The sequence below is a fragment of the Sciurus carolinensis genome (genome assembly GCF_902686445.1).
Source record: "Sciurus carolinensis chromosome 14 unlocalized genomic scaffold, mSciCar1.2 scaffold_101_arrow_ctg1, whole genome shotgun sequence".
Taxonomy (NCBI): Eukaryota; Metazoa; Chordata; class Mammalia; order Rodentia; family Sciuridae; genus Sciurus; species Sciurus carolinensis.
Window position 1 is genome coordinate 2,084,979 of NW_025920105.1, and position 18,446 is coordinate 2,103,424.

The 18,446-nt window shown below is 36.0% G+C and overlaps 1 pseudogene; it reads left to right on the top strand.

Annotated features, from left to right (window-relative positions):
- LOC124973210 (kelch-like protein 5) overlaps positions 1–18,446 on the top strand; it is a 46,261-nt pseudogene that overhangs the window by 617 nt on the left and 27,198 nt on the right.

The window sequence follows — 18,446 nt, forward strand, 5'->3', positions numbered from 1 at the left end:
AGAAAAGCAACAACTTTTGGTAGCTCTACACATGGCAAAGAGACATGAGAGAATACATATTTATGCAGCATTAAAACAAAATGAAAAAGGTAGTGCATGGTAGGGGGAGGGATGGAGAGAAAAATGGAAATGAAACATCAGAGTTTCCCAATGCTTCAAATATAGTGCATTAGAGTAAGAATGATAAGAATAAAAATAAAAGATCTGTATACCTGCCTAATACAAAGTTTTCTGGTAGAAATTATTTCAATGGTAAACCAGTTTGAGTATCTTCCATAGTTACTGAACTCAGGCTTTAAAATCTCTAGATTTTATCTCTAGATGCAAACAATGAATAATATGGTACATTTCCTTTTATACAAGTTTTATTAAAATCATATACTCTAGTGACAATATTCAAACTTTCTGTATTCTGAAACATAAAATTATAGTTAACAAAGTATTAAATACTGAAATGAAGACTTCACATATTAGAAAACTTTTAGGAAAATATAAATATTTAAGGGGCTGCCTATTGGGATGTACTCTCTTGGGAACTGATGACTCCTGCATCCTGTAAAACTGTCTGGTTGTGGGTGGGGTGGAGGAGTGTAGCTAGGCAACTCATTTATCACCAGCATTGTCCAGAAACAGCTCAGGTGGCTGTCACCATGAAACTCTGGACCTTTGAGAATGTTTTTGAACATCCATGGGAAACTGTTATAATAACTTCAATGCAGAAATCCTGAAGCCCTAAGAATCTGGTTGGAGTTGATGTGCTGGGCAGGCATACACATCCCTCTGGAATGCTGTAGAGCCACATACTTCTCTTTGGATTTGAATTTTATGATTTAGGATACTACACTGTGGGCTAGTTATGTTAATTTAAAAAAGTAAAGCCATTACCTGGGCTTTTCTGCACTCTTAAAAAGAACATTTAGGGTTTCAAGATGGCAGACTAGAGGGCGGCTGCATTTCATGTTGCTCCAGGACGCAGGATTCAAAAGAGGAGATAGTGAGTGACTTGGGACCAACTCAAAGGCACCGGGTGAGTCTCTCCCATTGGGGAGGCATCCCAGATGGGGCGGTAGCCCCGGAATGCAGGGAACTTTGTGAAGTAGAGTTGCTAGGCGAGACGCCTCTCCCCCCACTGGAGCGGTGAAGATGGACCACTGGGATCATCATAGAAGAGGTGGTTCAGCACAGCGCTTGGACTCGGAGCATCCACTGGGGCTCAGGGCAGCTGCCTGAGGAGGAGCTGCGTGGCAAGCTGTTTGGACTCAGAACGACCGCTTCTGAACACTGGGGGGCTGCCCGAAGGAAGAGGAGAAGCGCAGCAGGTCGCTTGGTGTAGGAGTGACTGCATCAGAGCCACAGGCGGTTGCCAGAGGAGGAGCTGCGTGGTGAGTTGTTTGGACTCAAAGCGACCACTCCCGAGCACCTGGGGGGCTACCCCAAGGAGGAGAAGGAACAGGGTGGGTCACTTGGACTCGGAGTGAATGCCTAGGGCTATGAGTGGTTGGCGGGAGGAGAAGACACGGAGTGAGTTGCTTGGACTCCTAGTGACTGCGTCGGAAACTGGGCGGCTGTCCAGAGGAGGAGGTGTGTGGTGGGTCTCTGGGTCTCAGAGCTATTGTATGGGGCTCCAGGTGGCGGCTCAGAGGAGGGGGCCGCATAGCCAGGTGATTAGGTGCAGAGCAGGGTCCCAGGACCGGCTTCTTGCTGGAAGAGCCATACAGAGACATGCCTAGGGGCGGGGCGAAGTATCCAGGACTGCGGGCAGCTTCTCTGAGGAGAGGCAGCCTAAGGAGACTCGTCTGCGAGGGTGAGGCTCCCAGGCCCAGGAGGTAGGACCAGACCCCTGGGAACATTGCAGAGGAAGACAGCCCAGACCAGGCGGTAGTTGTAGATTGAGGGGAACCTCTAGGAGGGGAACTGACCAGCAAGACCTCCCCACTGGGTGAGTCTTCCCTGCCAGTTGAGGTTTTCTCACAAGGATGGTAAAACCAGAGACACAGGCATAAACAGGCCTAGCTGCAGCCTAGTTCCCCTTTGGATGACGATTGGTCAACAAGTGGAGGTACCTCTGCCCACTATCAGGGAATATACCCCACCTGAGGGTCACCATCCCTAGAGAGGCAGCTTCCTTGTGGAGCACCGCATTATCAACTTCCTCCAAGTCTGCAGGCTACTGAAGGATAAGAGGGGATATACTAGCAATCTTCAGGGACATTATAAGTCGATAGAGGAAATCTGCAACATCTTAATGACCCACTGATCCCTGAACAATATGAGAAAACAAGGGAAGAAAATGCCCCAAACAAATCTAGATGTTACATCAATAAAATCCAACGACAGCATGGCAGAAGAAATGACAGAAAGGGAGTTCAGAATGTACATAATTAAAATGATCAGGGAAGCAAACGATGAGATGAAAGAGCAAATGCAGGCATTGAACAATCGCACCAATTGACAGTTAACAGAGCAAATTCAGGAAGCAAAAGATCATTTCAATAAAGAGTTAGAGATATTGAAAAAAAAAACAAACACAAATCCTTGAAATGAAGGAAACAATAAACCAAATTAAGAACTCCATAGAAAGCACAACCAATAGGATAGAACACCTGGAAGACAGAACCTCAGATATTGAAGACAAAATATTTAACCTTGAAAACAAAATTGAACAAACAGAGAAGATGGTAAGAAATCATGAACAGAATCTCCAAGAACTATGGGATATCATGAAAAGGCCAAATCTGAGAATTATTGGGATTGAGGAAGGCTTAGAGAAACAAACCAAAGGAATGAACAATCTATTCAATGAAATAATATCAGAAAATTTCCCAAATCTGAAGAATGAAATGGAAAATCAAGTTCAAGAGGCTTATAGGACTCCAAATACACAAAATTACAACAGACCCACACCAAGGCACATTATAATGAAAATACCTAACATACAAAATAAAGACAGAATTTTAAAGGCTGTGAGAGAAAAGAACCAAACTACATTCAGGGGGAAACCAATACGGATATCAGCAGATTTTTCAATCCAGACCCTAAAAGCTAGAAGGGCCTGGAACAACATTTTTCAAGCTCTGAAAGAAAATGGATGCCAACCAAGAACCTTATACCCAGCAAAACTAACCTTCAAATTTGACGATGAAATAAAATCATTCCATGATAATCAAAAACTAAAAGAATTTACAAAAAGAAAGCCAGCATTACAAAACATTCTCAGCAAAATATTTCATGAGGAAGAGATAAAAAACAAAGAAGCAAATCAGCAAAGGGAGGAATTACCCTAAAGGAACTGTCAAATAAAGGAGGAACCAAGATGTGTCAAAAAATAAATAAATAAATAAATAAAATTTTAAATATGAACCAAATGACCGGGAATACAAATCATATCTCAATAATAACCTTGAATGTTCATGGCCTGAATTCATCAATCAAAAGACATAGACTGGCAGATTGGATTAAAAAGAAAGATCCAACAATATGTTGCCTGCAAGAGACTCACCTCATAGAAAGAGATACCCATAGACTAAAGGTGAAAGGATGGGGAAAAACATACCATGCACATGGACTCAGCAAAAAAGCTGGAGTATCCATCCTCATTTCAGATAATGTGGACTTCAAGCCAATGTTAGTCAGAAGGGATAAAGAAGGACATTTCATACTGCTTAAGGGAAGCATAAATCAGCAAGATATAGCAATCATAAACATCTATGCCCCAAACAGTGGCTCATCCATATATGTTAAACAAATCCTTCTCAATTTTAGAAACCAAATAGACCATAACACAATAATACTAGGTGATTTTAACACGCCTCTCTCACCACTGGACAAATCTTCCAAACAAAAATTGAACAAAGAAACCATAGATCTCAATAACACAATCAATAATTTAGACTTAACAGACATTTATAGAATATACCATCCAACCAAGAGCGAATACACTTTCTTCTCAGCAGCACATGGATCCTTCTCTAAAATAGACCATATATTATGCCACAAAGCTAATGTCAGCAAATACAAGAAGATAGAGACACTACCTTGTATTCTATCAGATCATAATGGATTGAAGTTAGAAATAAATGAAAGAGTAAAAAGCAGAAACTACTCCAACACCTGGAGATTAAACAATATGCTATTATATGATGAATGGATAACAGAAGATATTAGGAAGGAAATTAAAAAATTCTTAGAGGTAAATGAGAACAAAGAAACATCATATCAAAATCTCTGGGACACTATGAAAGCAGTACTTAGAGGAAGATTTATTTCATGGAGCGCATTTAATAAAAGAAGTAAAACTCAAAAAATAAACAACCTAACACTACAGCTCAAAGTCCTAGAAAAAGAAGAACAGACCAAGACCAAAAGTAGTAGAAGACAGGAAATAGCTAAACTCAGAGCTGAAATCAATGAAATTGAAACAAAAGAAACAATACAAAAATTGACAAAATAAATAGTTGGTTCTTTGAAAAAATAAACAAAATTGATAAACTTTAGCCACACTAACAAAGAGAAGACGAGAGAAAACCCAAGTTACTAAAATTCAGAATGAACAAGGAAATATCACAACAGACACGACTGAAATTCAAAACATAATTAGAAGCTATTTTGAAAATCTATACTCCAACAAAATAGAAAATTTCGAAGACATCAACAGGTTTCTAGAGACATATGAATTGCCTAAACTGAACGAGGAGGACATACACAATTTAAATAGACCAATTTCAAGTAATGAAATAGAAGAAGTCATCAAAAGCCTACCAACAAAGAAAAGTCCAGGACCAGATGGGTTCTCAGCCGAGTTCTACAAAACCTTTAAAGAAGAGCTCATTCCAATACTTTTCAAAGTATTCCATAAAATAGAAGAGGAGGTAACCCTTCCAAACTCATTCTATGAAGCCAATATCACCCTGATATCTAAACCAGACAGAGACACATCGAGGAAAGAAAATTTCAGACCAATATCCTTAATGAACATCGACGCAAAAATTCTCAACAAAATTTTAGCAAATCGCATACAAAAACATATTAAAAAGATAGTGCACCATGATCAAGTGGGTTTCATCCCAGGGATGCAAGGTTGGTTCAACATCAGGAAATCAATAAATGTAATTCACCATATCAATAGACTTAAAGTCAAGAATCACATGATTATTTCAATAGATGCAGAAAAAGCATTTGATAAAATACAGCACCCCTTCATGCTCAAAACACTAGAAAAAATAGGGATAGTGGGAACATTCCTTAACATTGTAAAGGCCATTTACGCTAAGCCCATGGCTAATATCATTCTAAATGGTGGAAAACTGAAAGCATTCCCCCTTAAAACTGGAACAAGACAGGGATGCCCTCTTTCACCACTTCTTTTCAATATCGTCCTTGAAACTCTAGCCAGAGCAATTAGACAGACCAAAGAAATTAAAGGGATACGAATAGGAAAAGAAGAACTCAAACTATCACTGTTTGCTGATGATATGATTATATACTTAGAGGAACCAGGAAATTCCACCAGAAAACTTTTAGATCTCATAAGTGAATTCAGTAAAGTAGTGGGATATAAGATCAATGCACATAAATCTAAGGCATTTTTATACATAAGCAATGAATCTTCAGAAAGAGAAATCAGGAAAACTACCCCATTCACAATAGCACCGAAACAAAATAAAATACTTGGGAATCAATCTCACAAAAGAGGTGAAAGACCTCTACAGTGAGAACTACAGAACACTAAAGAAAGAAATTAAAGAAAACCTCAGAAGATGGAAAGATCTCCCATGTTCTTGGATAGGAAGAATTAATATTGTCAAAATGGCCATACTACCAAAAGGGCTATACAGATTCAATGGAATTCCAATTAAAATCCCAATGATGTACCTTACAGAAATAGAGCAAGAAATTATGAAATTCATCTGGAAGAATAAAAAACCCAGAATAGCTAAAGCAATCCTTGGCAGAAAGAGTGAAGCAGGGGTATCGCAATACCAGATCTTCAACTCTACTACAAAGTAATAGTAACAAAAACGGCATGGTATTGGTACCAAAATAGAAAGGTGGATCAATGGTACAGAATAGAGGACATGGACACAAACCCAAATAAATACAATTTTCTCATACTAGACAAAGGGGCCAAAAATATGCAATGGAGAAAAGATAGCCTCTTCAACAAATGGTGCTGGGAGATTTGGAAATCCATATGCAACAGAATGAAACTAAACCCATATCTCTCACCATGCATGAAACTAAACTCAAAATGGATTGAGGACCTCGGAATCAGACCAGAGACAGTGCACCTCATAGAAGAAAAAGTAGGTCCAGAGCTTCAACATGTCAGCTTAGGACCAGACTTCCTCAACAGGACTCCCATAGCACAAGAAATAAAAGCAAGAATCAATAACTGGGATAGATTCAAACTAAAAAGATTTCTCTCAGCAAAGGAAACTATCAGCAATGCAAAGAAAGAGCCTACAGAGTGGGAGAAAATCTTTGCCAATCATACTTCAGATAGAGCACTAATCTCCAGAATCTATAAAGAACTCAAAAAACTCTACACCAAGAATGCAAATAATCCAATCGACAAATGGGCTAAGGAAATGAATAGAGACTTCACAGAAGAAGATCTACAAGCAATCAACAAACATATGGAAAAATGTTCAACATCTCTAGTAATAAGAGAAATGCAAATAAAAACCACCCTAAGATTCCATCTCACCCCAATTAGAATGGCGATTATCAAGAATACAAGCAACAACAGGTGTTGGCGAGGATGTGGGGAAAAAGGTACACTCATACATTGCTGGTGGGGTTGCAAATTAGTGCAGCCACTCTGGAAAGCAGTGTGGAGACTCCTTAGAAAACTTGGAATGGAACCACCATTTGACCCAGCTATCCCACTCCTTGGCCTATACCCAAATGACTTAAAATCAGCATATTACAGAGATACAGCCACATCAATGTTCATAGCTGCTCAGTTCACAATAGCCAGATTGTGGAACCAACCTAGATGTCCTTCAATTGATGAATGGATAAAGAAAATGTGGTATATATATACAATGGAATATTACTCAGCCATAAAGAATGATAAAATTATGGCATTTGCAGGCAAATGGATGAAATTGGAGAATATCATGCTAAGTGAGATAAGCCAATCTGAAAAAAACGAAGGACGAATGATATCACTTATAAGTGGATGATGACACATAATGGAGGGTGGGAGGGGTTAGTGTTAGGGTTAGAGTTAGGGTTAGGGAGGGGGGCAAGAATGGAGGAAGGAAGGACTGTATAGAGGGAAAAGAGGGGTGGGAGGGGTGGGGGGAAGGGAAAAAATAACTAAATGAATCAAACCGCATTACTCTGTAAATTTATGATTACACAAATGGTATGCCTTTGCGCCATGTACAAACAGAGAAACAACATGTATCCCATTTGTTTACAATAAAAAAAGAACATTTAGACTTAAACAGAACAATGATTCACATATTTAGTGTTTTACATTTGTTTAACTTAGGAATTACCATTTGTCAAAACCCTGGTTTTGTAATTGCTCAGGTATGACCTGTCCGGTTATTTGAATATAATTACATTTTAAGGTAACTGTGATCACAAAATATCTGTTTTACATAAAGAACTGTATATCATTTGAAAGTACTCAAGTGAGGTTTCATGTGAACCACACATTGAAGGTAATTAAAGTTTTTAATTATAAGGTGTGGGGATATTTTGGAGGAAAAATGAATAATGGGGGGGTTGGAGTGCTCCTAACTAACTACTGAGTAAATTGCACAGCAGATTTTATTTATGAGATCCTTATTTTTAATATTCCAGAGTGACTGCAAAGTAATAAACAATCCAACAAACATATCTTGTTTAAAAATATATGAATATTTAGGTATTGAGAATGTACTAGAAATTTTGAACTATGTAAATAAGTATTGATGAGTGGAAATGAATATCACTGAGAGATATATAGTTCAGGAGGGACATTTCTGACACAGCTTTCTGACAGTTCTTAAAGATATTGACCAATATCATTATACAGTAAAAATGTGATTCAATAAATATGACAGTATAAAATTTTCTTTTAAAAATATTTTAGCTGTTCATAGACTTTTATTTTATTTATTTATATGTGGTGCAGAGAATCAAATTCAGTGCCTCACACATGTTAGACAGGTGCACTGCCACTGAGCCACAACCTCAGTTTCAAAATTTAATAACTAAAGAAAAGAAAGAGAAAACTCAAATTACTAAAATTCATTATGAAAATTAAATATCACCACAGACACTACTAAAATACAAATGATAGAAAAAATTTTGAAAGTCTATACTGTAATAAAATAGAAAAACATAAAAATATCAAAAAATTTCTAGAGAAATATAACCTATACAAATTAATGCAGGAGGACACAGAAAATTTAAACACATCAATTTCAAGTAATGAAATAGAATATGCCACCAAAAGCCTATCACAAAAAAAATCCTAGGACCAGAGGGATTCTCAGTCAAATCCTTCTAGACCTTCATAGAAGATTTTACACCAATATTTCTCAAACTATTGCATGAAACAGAGGAAAGAGCACTTCCAAACTCATTCTATAATCCTAATTTCACCATGATACCAAACCTAAACAAAGATACATAAAGGAAAAAACTTCAGACAAATATCCCTGATAAACAAAGATACAAAAATTCTAATTAAAATCCTGGCTAAATGCATACAAAAACATTAAAAAGATAGAGCACCATGATCAAGTGAGGTTCATTCCAGGAATGTAAAGGTGATTCAACATACAGATATCAATAAACATATTTCATCACATCAATAAACTTCAGCACAATAACTACATGATTATCACAATAGGTAAAGGAAAAGCAATTGAGAAAATTCAGCATGAATTTATGCTCAAAATACTAAATAAAGTAGGGATAGTAAGAACATTCCTCAACTTTGTAAATGCTATATATGCTAAAACTAAGGCCACTATCATTCTAAATGGAGAAAATTTGAAATTATTCATGCTAGAAACTGGAACAAGACAGACATGCAATTTTTTTCCACTTCAATTCAATATAGTACTTGAAATCCTAATTGCAGTAATTTAAAAAAGGAAAGAAAGTAAAGAGGTATGAATAGGAAAAGAAGAACTTAAACTATCTCTATTTGCCAATGACATGATTCTTTATTTAGAAGACCCAAAAACTCCAATAGAAAACTTCTAGAATTCATTAAGAAATTCAGCAAATTAGCAGGATATAAAATTAATACCCATAAACCAATTTTGTTTCTTTACATTTTTGATGAATCATCTGAAAAGAAATTAGGAAACTATTTAATTCATAATAGCCTCATAAAATACTTTGGTATCAATCTAAAAAAAGTGGTGAAAGACTTCTACAATGAAAGCTACAGAACACTAAAGAAAGTATTTGAAGTAGACCTTAGAATGTTGGAGGACTGCCCATGTTTATGGATAGGCAGAATAAATATGCCAAAATGGCCATACTACCAAACGCAATATAGAGATTTAATTCAACTCCTATAAAATTCCAATAATTTTCTTCATAGAAATAGAAAAGTCAATCATAAAATTTATTTGGAAAAACAAGTGGTCCTGAATAACTAAAGCAAAGCTTAGTTAGAAAAATGAAGGAAGAGGCAGAACAATGTCACACCTTAATTTATACTACAGAGTTATAGTAACAAAAATAATATGTTATTGGCACCACAACAGACATAAATCACTCAGAACAAAATATAGAAGTCACAGAAACAAACCTAGACATATGCAGTTAACTCATACTATAAAAAAGTGTCAGACACACACTCTGGAGAAAGATAGACTATCATATGGTGCTAGGCAAATTGGAAATCCATGTATAGTACAGTAAAATTTAACCTCTATCCCTCAACCTGCATAAAGCTCAAATCATTTTAGATCAAGAACCTAGATACTAGACCAGAGATTTTTTGCTTAGTAGAACAAATTTTAGTCCAAATTTTACACCATTTCAGCTTAGAAACTGACTTCCTCAAAAAGATTTCTAAAGCACAAGAACTAAAATCAATAATCAACAAATGGGATGGCATCAAAGAAAAATTTTCCATAACCAAGAAAACTAGAATGTGAACAGAATACCTACAGAATGGGAGAGACTTTTGCACCTGTACTGCAGATAGAGCATTAATATCTAGGATATATAAAGAACTCAAAAAATTTAACACATACAAACACACACAATAATCCAACCATTAAATGAGCAAAGGAACTTAGCAGGCATTTCAAGGAAGAAATAAAATTTCTCAAAAAATATGAAAACATGTTCAATATCTCCAACTTTTAAGGAAATGCAAATTAAAACTACAATGAGATTCCTTCCAACTCCAGTCAGAATGGCAATTTTCAAGAGTGCAAGTAATAATAAATGTTAATGAGAATGTGGGGGGAAATTTTCAATCATATATTGCTGGTGGTACTGAAAATTGGTACAACCAATCTGAAAGAAGCATGGAGATTCCTCAGAAACCTTGGAATGGAATGACCATTTGACTCAGTTTTCCCACTCATCAATATATATCCAAAGGATTTAAGCTCAGTAAAGTACAGTGATTCAGTCACATCAATTCTTATAGGAGCTCACTTCTCAAGATTTTAGCTAAGGAACCATGCTAGGTGCCCCTCAACAGAAAAATGGATAAAGAAAATGTAGTATATATGCACAATATAATGTTACTCTGCCATAAAGGAGAATGAAATTATGCCATTTGCCAGTAAATAGATAGAACTAGAGATTATCCTGCAAAATGAAATAAGCCAGGCTCAAAAAACCAAAGGTCAAGTATTCTCTATCATATGTAGATGCTAACACACAATAAGGGGTGGTGGGAGAATAACAAGTCTATTGGATTAGACAAAGAGGAATGAAGGTAAGGGAATAACATGGAAATAGAAAAGACATTCGATTTGGACGTACATAACTTTCCTATATAAATCTATGACTACATGACCAGTGAAATTCCAAAACATGTGCAACCACAAAAATGGGATCTCAATTAGAACAAGATATAGTCCATGCATGTAAAATATCTCAAAATATACTCTACTGTCACATATGTCTAAAAAAATAAAATAAAAAGGAGGAAAGGGACCTGGGTTATGGAGAAGGAAAGAAAAAAGGAAACACTGAGTAATGATTTTGCATATTTTTATATTGGATGAATGTTTGAATATGTAACAATAAATCCCATCATAATGAAAAACTCTAAAGCAATGATAAAATATGAAAAGTGGCTAGTGTCATATGTTGCTAGTCAGCAAATCATCCCTAGGATAAATCCACACTAACAAAAAATAATTTTTTATGTTACCTTATATAGTACTTTTTTACATATTACTATGTTTGTGTGTGTGTGTAATCTACTGCATAAACAGATTTAAGTACAAATTTACCTGATTATCTCAACAGATGCAGAAAAACCTTGTCACAATATCCAGCACCCATTGGTATTTAAAAGTCTAGAGGAACTAGTGATAGGAAAATTTTTTTTTCAGCATTGCAAAAGCTGTATATGAGAAAGCCAATGCCAGCCTCATAATGAATAAAGAAAAAATAAAGCATTTTCTCTAAAAACAAGAAAAATAAAAAACAAGGATATAAACTCCCACCACTCCTACTCAACTTGAAATTCAAGCCAGAGCCATCAGTCAAGAGAAGATATCTAATGGTATGCACATAGAAAAAAACATGTCCACTTGTCTGTTTGCTGATGATGACATATACCTTTATGTGCAAGATTTAAAATGCTACATTAGTACATTTCTAGCCGACAAACAAATTTACTAAAGGAGTTGTATACAACAACATAGTTAAATCAATACCATTCCTATATTGCAAGAATAAACCTACTGTGAAAGAAATTGGGGAAAAATCTCACTCACAATTAAATTAAAAATTACTTAGGAAAAAAAAATCTAACCTGGGAGGTGAAATACATCAACAATGAAATCTACAGAACACTGAAGGAAAAAATGGAAGAAGACCTTAGCAATTGGAAATAGTTCCCATGTTCTTGAATAAACAAAATTAAAATTATCAAAAATTTTATACTAACCTAGAACAATAAACAGATTCAATACAATCCCAATCAGTGACATTCTCCACAACACACTGACAGAAAAGTAGTTCTAAAATTTATTTTGACAAATAAGAGTCAGAAAAGTCAAAGCAATTACAAATTTAAGAAAAGTGATGCTGAAAGCATCACAATAAGAGATGTCCATTTATGGTGTAGAGTTTTATTATAAAAGCAGCATTCTATTGGCACCAGAATGGACCGTAAGACCAATGGAATATAAAACACAGAAAAATCCACATAGATAGAGTGACCTGATTCAAAAAGAATGAAATGATGGCATTTGGTGGAAAATTGATGAAACTGGAGAACAAGATTCTATGTTAAATAAGCCAGACTCAGGAAGCCAAGGGTCACATATTTCCCCTCATATGTGAATGCTAGATGAAATAATGGAAAAAAGGGAAATCCAATGAAAATAGTAGAGTCATCTGTGGAGTAGAGGAAGGGGTTATAAGGAAGAAGGAAGGGAAAATGTGGGATGAACATTAGAATAAAACAAATCAAACTCTTTTATGTACATATATGAATTAAGAACAGTGAAGTTGAATTTTACATATATCTATAATATGCTGATTTAAAAATCTATAAATAAGGTCTTCTCTGGGTAGCAGGAAGCAACTGCCCAAGGTCCCTGCCACAGATGACCAGGAGGTGTATTCCATAGGTGCTTTTGCTGCTCACACCCACACAAACCACTGGAGCACTTTTACCCAGGTGCTTCTGCTGTAGACACCACTACCACAGCCCAGAGGTCTTCTCTTGGGGAAGATCTGCCCCTGATGCCACTGCTGCAGGTGCTGTTGCTGCTGTTGTCGCTGTCACAGTCGCCATCACCTGGAGGTCTGCTGCTCTTGATGCTGCCTGGGATCCCGGACTGCCATGTTCACTGCTGACACCACTGCTGCTACCACTGACATCAAAACCTCTGCAACTCCCTGGAGGTCACCTGAAGGTTTCCACTCTGGGTGCTGTTGCAGTTGCAGCTACAGCTGATGCCACTGCCACTTCTGCCTCAGTGCCCCACCTGCTGCCATCACCACTGACATCTGCAGCTGCTGCTGACCCCCTGCCTGCTGCCACACACTCCTGCTACTATCACTTCCACAACTACCCAGAGGTCCACTGCCAGGGAGACACCAGAGTTGTTTGCACATTGCCACAACCATTTTGAGACACTGGCCAGAGTCTGGGGTTTTTTTGGGATGCCAGAATGTTTTGCTGCCACAGTCATATTGGACTGCATCTGCCCCTGTCTGGGGTCACTGGCCAGGACCTAGAGATTCAATGTCAGTGTGTCTAGAGTTTTGGATGCAAATGTGGTCTTCCTCAAGGAAATGCAGATTTCTGCCACCTACTTACTCTCTCTCAGGATTACTCATCCCTGGTAGTCTTTTTTCAAATGCCAGTGGCATTGAGATCTTGGGATTGCAATGTGGTCAAACCCAGGACATCTAGGCCCAGGTGGATGAGATAATAACTGGGTCAATCAGGACCTCTCTGGGCCAGGCAGTCTTGCTGGAAGTCAGAGAAAGGGCTGAGAAACTTTTGGATACTGGCAGAGACAGTTGTTCAATTGTCCTTTGAGATTTATCTTATTTTTCTTTTTCTTCTCTGGCATCTCTCAACACCATAGTTAGAGAAAGATTTTTTTGTTGTTGTTCATCAGTTAGAAGACAGTGATATATGCATGGTGTTTTGCAATTCTGTTGTATATTCTGTACATTCTTATATTTTTTTCTTCTCTTTCTATGTATTCTTCCTCTCACTTGTCTATCTTCCTAATTTCCATTTCTCTCTTTTCTCTACCAAACAACCAATCTGTTGGATCCTTTTCCACTCTTCCTGTTAATTTTTCCCTCTTACATCTTTCTTCCTCATGAACACCATGTCCTGCAGTGATTCTTGTTCTTTCTTTATTCATTATTTGAGATTGAAAATCTGATTGGCAATTGTTACATTTCTATTGTGGACAGTGAATAAACTTGTCATTACTGTTTACACTAAGAAGGCAGTAGAGGACTTGCTGAGAGCTCTTAGATTTGAGGCTGTACATTGTACGGGGTGTTGTTGACTTTGTTCTCCCTTTTAAAGGCAGGACATTGGAAATCTTCAAAGCCAGGGAAGAAGCTATATTACCTCAGAACTATACAACTAGATGGGAAAGCACACAAGCAAAATGAAGAAACAAGGGAACAACATGCCACAGAAAAACCAAGATGCCCCAATAAGAGAAGTCACTGATGACAGTAGAAGAAAGGTCCAAGGACCTTAGAATGAACATAGATAACCTGATCTGAAAAGTAAAGAATGGTATAAAGAGTAAAATCAAAGAGAAAATAGAGGAAGTGAAAGATCACTTCAATAGAGTTAGAGATTATGAAAAAATAACAAGCAGAAATCATTTAAATTAAGGAGTCAATAAATCAAAATATAAAATCAATGGAAAGTAGCAGCAGTCTAGATCATTGGGAAGGCAGAATCTCAGACAATGAAGACAACATATTTAATATTGAGGAAAAAGTCAACCATGCAGAAAACATGATAAGAACCCATGAAGAAAATTTCCAAGAATTATAGGATAACATGAAAAGATCAAATGTAAGAGTTATCAGGATAAAAGAAGGAGCAGACATAAAACCCAAATGAATGCACAATCTTTTCAATGACATGATATCAGATAATTTTTTAATCCTAAAGAATGAAATGAAAATCAATACAGGTGACTTACAAGAACCCAAATATACAAAACTACAGCAGACCCACACCAAAACACATTATAATGAAAATGACTAAAATACAAAATAAGAATGAAATCTTAAAGTCCATGAGAGGAAGAAATCAAATTATGTAAAAGAGAAACAAATTCAGATCTCAACTGATTTTTCAATCCTGATCCTCAAAACTAGGAGGTCATCAAACTTCATATTTAAGCTTGGAAAGAAAATGGATGCCAACCAAGAATTGTTTTTTTAATTTTTAAAAATTTGTTCTAATTAGTTGTACATGACAGTAGAATACATTTATATATTTGGATAGATTATACACAGAGTGTAATCTCTCATTTTTCTGATTATACATATTGCATCATATCTGTCACATAATCATACATTTACATGAGGTAATGATGTCTGTTTCACTCTATCATTCTTTCCCCTCCTCCTTCACTCTCCTCTGCCTAAAATAAAGTAACTATTTTCCCAATCTCCCATTTATTGTGAATTAGCTTCCATACATCAGAGAAAAATTCATCCTTTGGTTTTTTGGGGTTTGACTTATTTTACTTAGTATGATATTCTCTAACTCCATCCATTTACCAGAAAATGCCAGAATTTTATTCTTCTTTAAAGCTAAGTAATGTTTCATTGTGTATGTATATATATGTGTATATATATCACATTTTTGTTTTCCATTCATCAGTTGAAGGACATCTAACTAAGTTGGTTTCATAGTTTAGCTATTGTGAATTGAACTGCTATAAACATTGATACAGCTGCATCCCTGTAGTATGTTGATTTTAAGTCCTTTGGGTATAAACCAAGGAGTGAGATAAGTAGGTCAAATTGTGGTTACATTCCAAGTGTTCTGAAGAATCTCCACACGGCTTTCCATAATTGTTGCATGATTTTGCAATCCCACAAGCAATGTCTGTGTGTATCTTTTCCCCCACGTCCATACCAACAATTAGTGCTGCTTGCACTCCTGATAATTGCCATTCGCTTTGCAGTTAACCAGTGTTGGAATCATTGGACATAGAGACCAAAAGTGACTTCTTACTTGCAGATATATCTGTCCAGCCCTATGGGTGCAGGGAAAGTTCTCACTTTCTTTGTTCTTCAGATGTTTGACATGCTAACACAGACATATTTAAACTTATTTTTAGACAGTAGCCCGCATCTGACCCTCAGCAGTATCCTGAAACACTTCAGTTTTTCCATGAATACTGATTCATCAGACATGGAGACACAAACTGAAGTTATCTCCTCTGCTAAAACCCAATCTGCTTTGGAGAGCAAAGTTAAGTTGAACAGTACAGAAACACAGACCATGAGTTCATGCTTTTGAAACATTGGGGAGTTTCTTCTTCAACAGCAATGAAATTCAGACAGCAATGGATGACATTCTTTGGGCCACTTTGGCATGAAACACAAATGGAGTCTCAGTTCAGCTCTGTAGAAATTTGGACTTGTGCTGGGCTGAATTCAGTAATCAAATTCTAAAAGTGAAGTCCAGGTTGGACAACATTTAGTATTATTATTTTGTTCATATGTAGAAAATGGGGAGCAGGGACAGCGAACAGCATTACCTCTCTTTTATGTAGCCGATGAAGCAGTTGTTTATAAAAGAAAACTTTTGTATAAATGTGAGTGTATTAAAAAAAAGTAAGATGTTCATCTAAAAAAGGGAGAAACTAAATGAAATTAAAAGCAAGAAATAAATCAATATGAGTGGGAAAACAAGTCAAATTTTAGTGATAACCCTGAGTATTAATGAGCTAAACTCATAAGTCAATGGATGTAGATTTGAAAGTTATAAAACAAGACCCAAAAATATGCTGTCTACAAAAGACTCAACATATAGGCAAAAACATCCACAGACTGAAAGTGAAAGAATGGGGGGAAAAAATCACTCACATGGATTACATAAACAACCAGAGATTTCCATCCTCATATCAGATAAAGTGTACCTTAAACCAAAGATAATCAAAGGGACAAAGAAGGTTATTTCATTCTACTGAAGGGACTTACACAGCAGCAAGACACAATGATTGTAAATATTTATGCTCCGAACAATGGATCATCTATTACATCAAAATATCCTTTTTAATTTCATAAATCAATTAGACCAAAATTCAAATATACTGGGTGACTTTAACATTTGTCTTTCACTACTGGACAGATGTTCTAAACTAAAACTAAAGAAACTATAGAATTAAATAATACAATCAATAATTTAGACAAAACCTACATATATAGAATATGTCATCCATCAACCAGTGAATGCACTTTTTCTTGGAAGCACATCAATTCTTCTCTAAAATAGATCATACCTTACACCACAAAGAAATTCTTAGTAAATACAAAAAGAATGGAGATAATACCTTGCATTCTACAAGATCATAATGGACTCAAATTGGTAATCAAAGATAAAAAATGGAAGTTCACCAATGGATACTAAAAAATACTGTTGAATGATGAATGGATAGTAGAAGAAATCAAGAATGAAATGCAGATACTTAGAGTTAAATGAGAATACTGATACAACATACCAAAATGTCTGGGACACTATGAAGGCAGAGAAAAGTTTATTGAATTCAGCTCATTTAATTAAAAAAAAGTCAACAACTAAATGACCTAACATTACATCTCAAAACCCCAGAGAAAGAAAAACACACCAACACCAACAAAGAGTAGAAGGGAGAAAATAATTAAAATAAGAAATGAAATCAATAAAATTGAAACAAAAAAAATTCAAAAAACATAAAGTTGTTTTTTTAAAAAAATCAAAAAATTGATAAACCCCTAGACACACTAACAAAGAGAAAAAGAGAAATCACACATTAAAAACTACATGATGAAAAAGGAAATGTCACAACAGACACAACTGAAAAACAGAAGATAACTAGAAACTATAATAAAAATGTATACTCCAATAAAATAGAAAATATTGAAGACCTTGACAAATTTACAGAGATATATGGCCTACCTAAACTGAATCAGGAGGTCGTACATGATATAAACTGAACAATTTCAAGAAATTAAATAGAAAACAACATTAAAAACCTACCAATTAAGAAAATCCCAGGACCAGATGGATTCTCAGCTGAGTTCTACAGAACTTTCAAAGAAGAATTAACAACATTACTCCTCAATATCTCCATGAAATAAAAAAGAAGGAACCCTTCTAAAGTCTTTCTATGAGACTAATATTATCTTGATTCCAAAACCAGACAAAGACACATTAAGGAAGGAAAATTTCATACCAACATCCCTGATAAAAACACATGCAAAAATTCTCAATAAAATTCTGGCAACTTGTATACAAAAAAGTGTTGAAAGGGTAGTGCACCACAATCAAGTGGGGTTCATCCCAGGGATGCAGGATTGGTACAACATACGGAAATCAATAAATAAAATTTATCAGATCAATAGCCTTAAAAACAAGAATCATAGGATCATCTTAATAGATGCCTAAAAAGCATTTGACAAAATACAGCACCCTTCTATGTTCAAAACACTGGAAAAACTAGGGATGGTAGGAACATACCTCAACATCATAAAAGTCATATTGCTAAAACAAAGAGCAACATGATTCTAAGTGG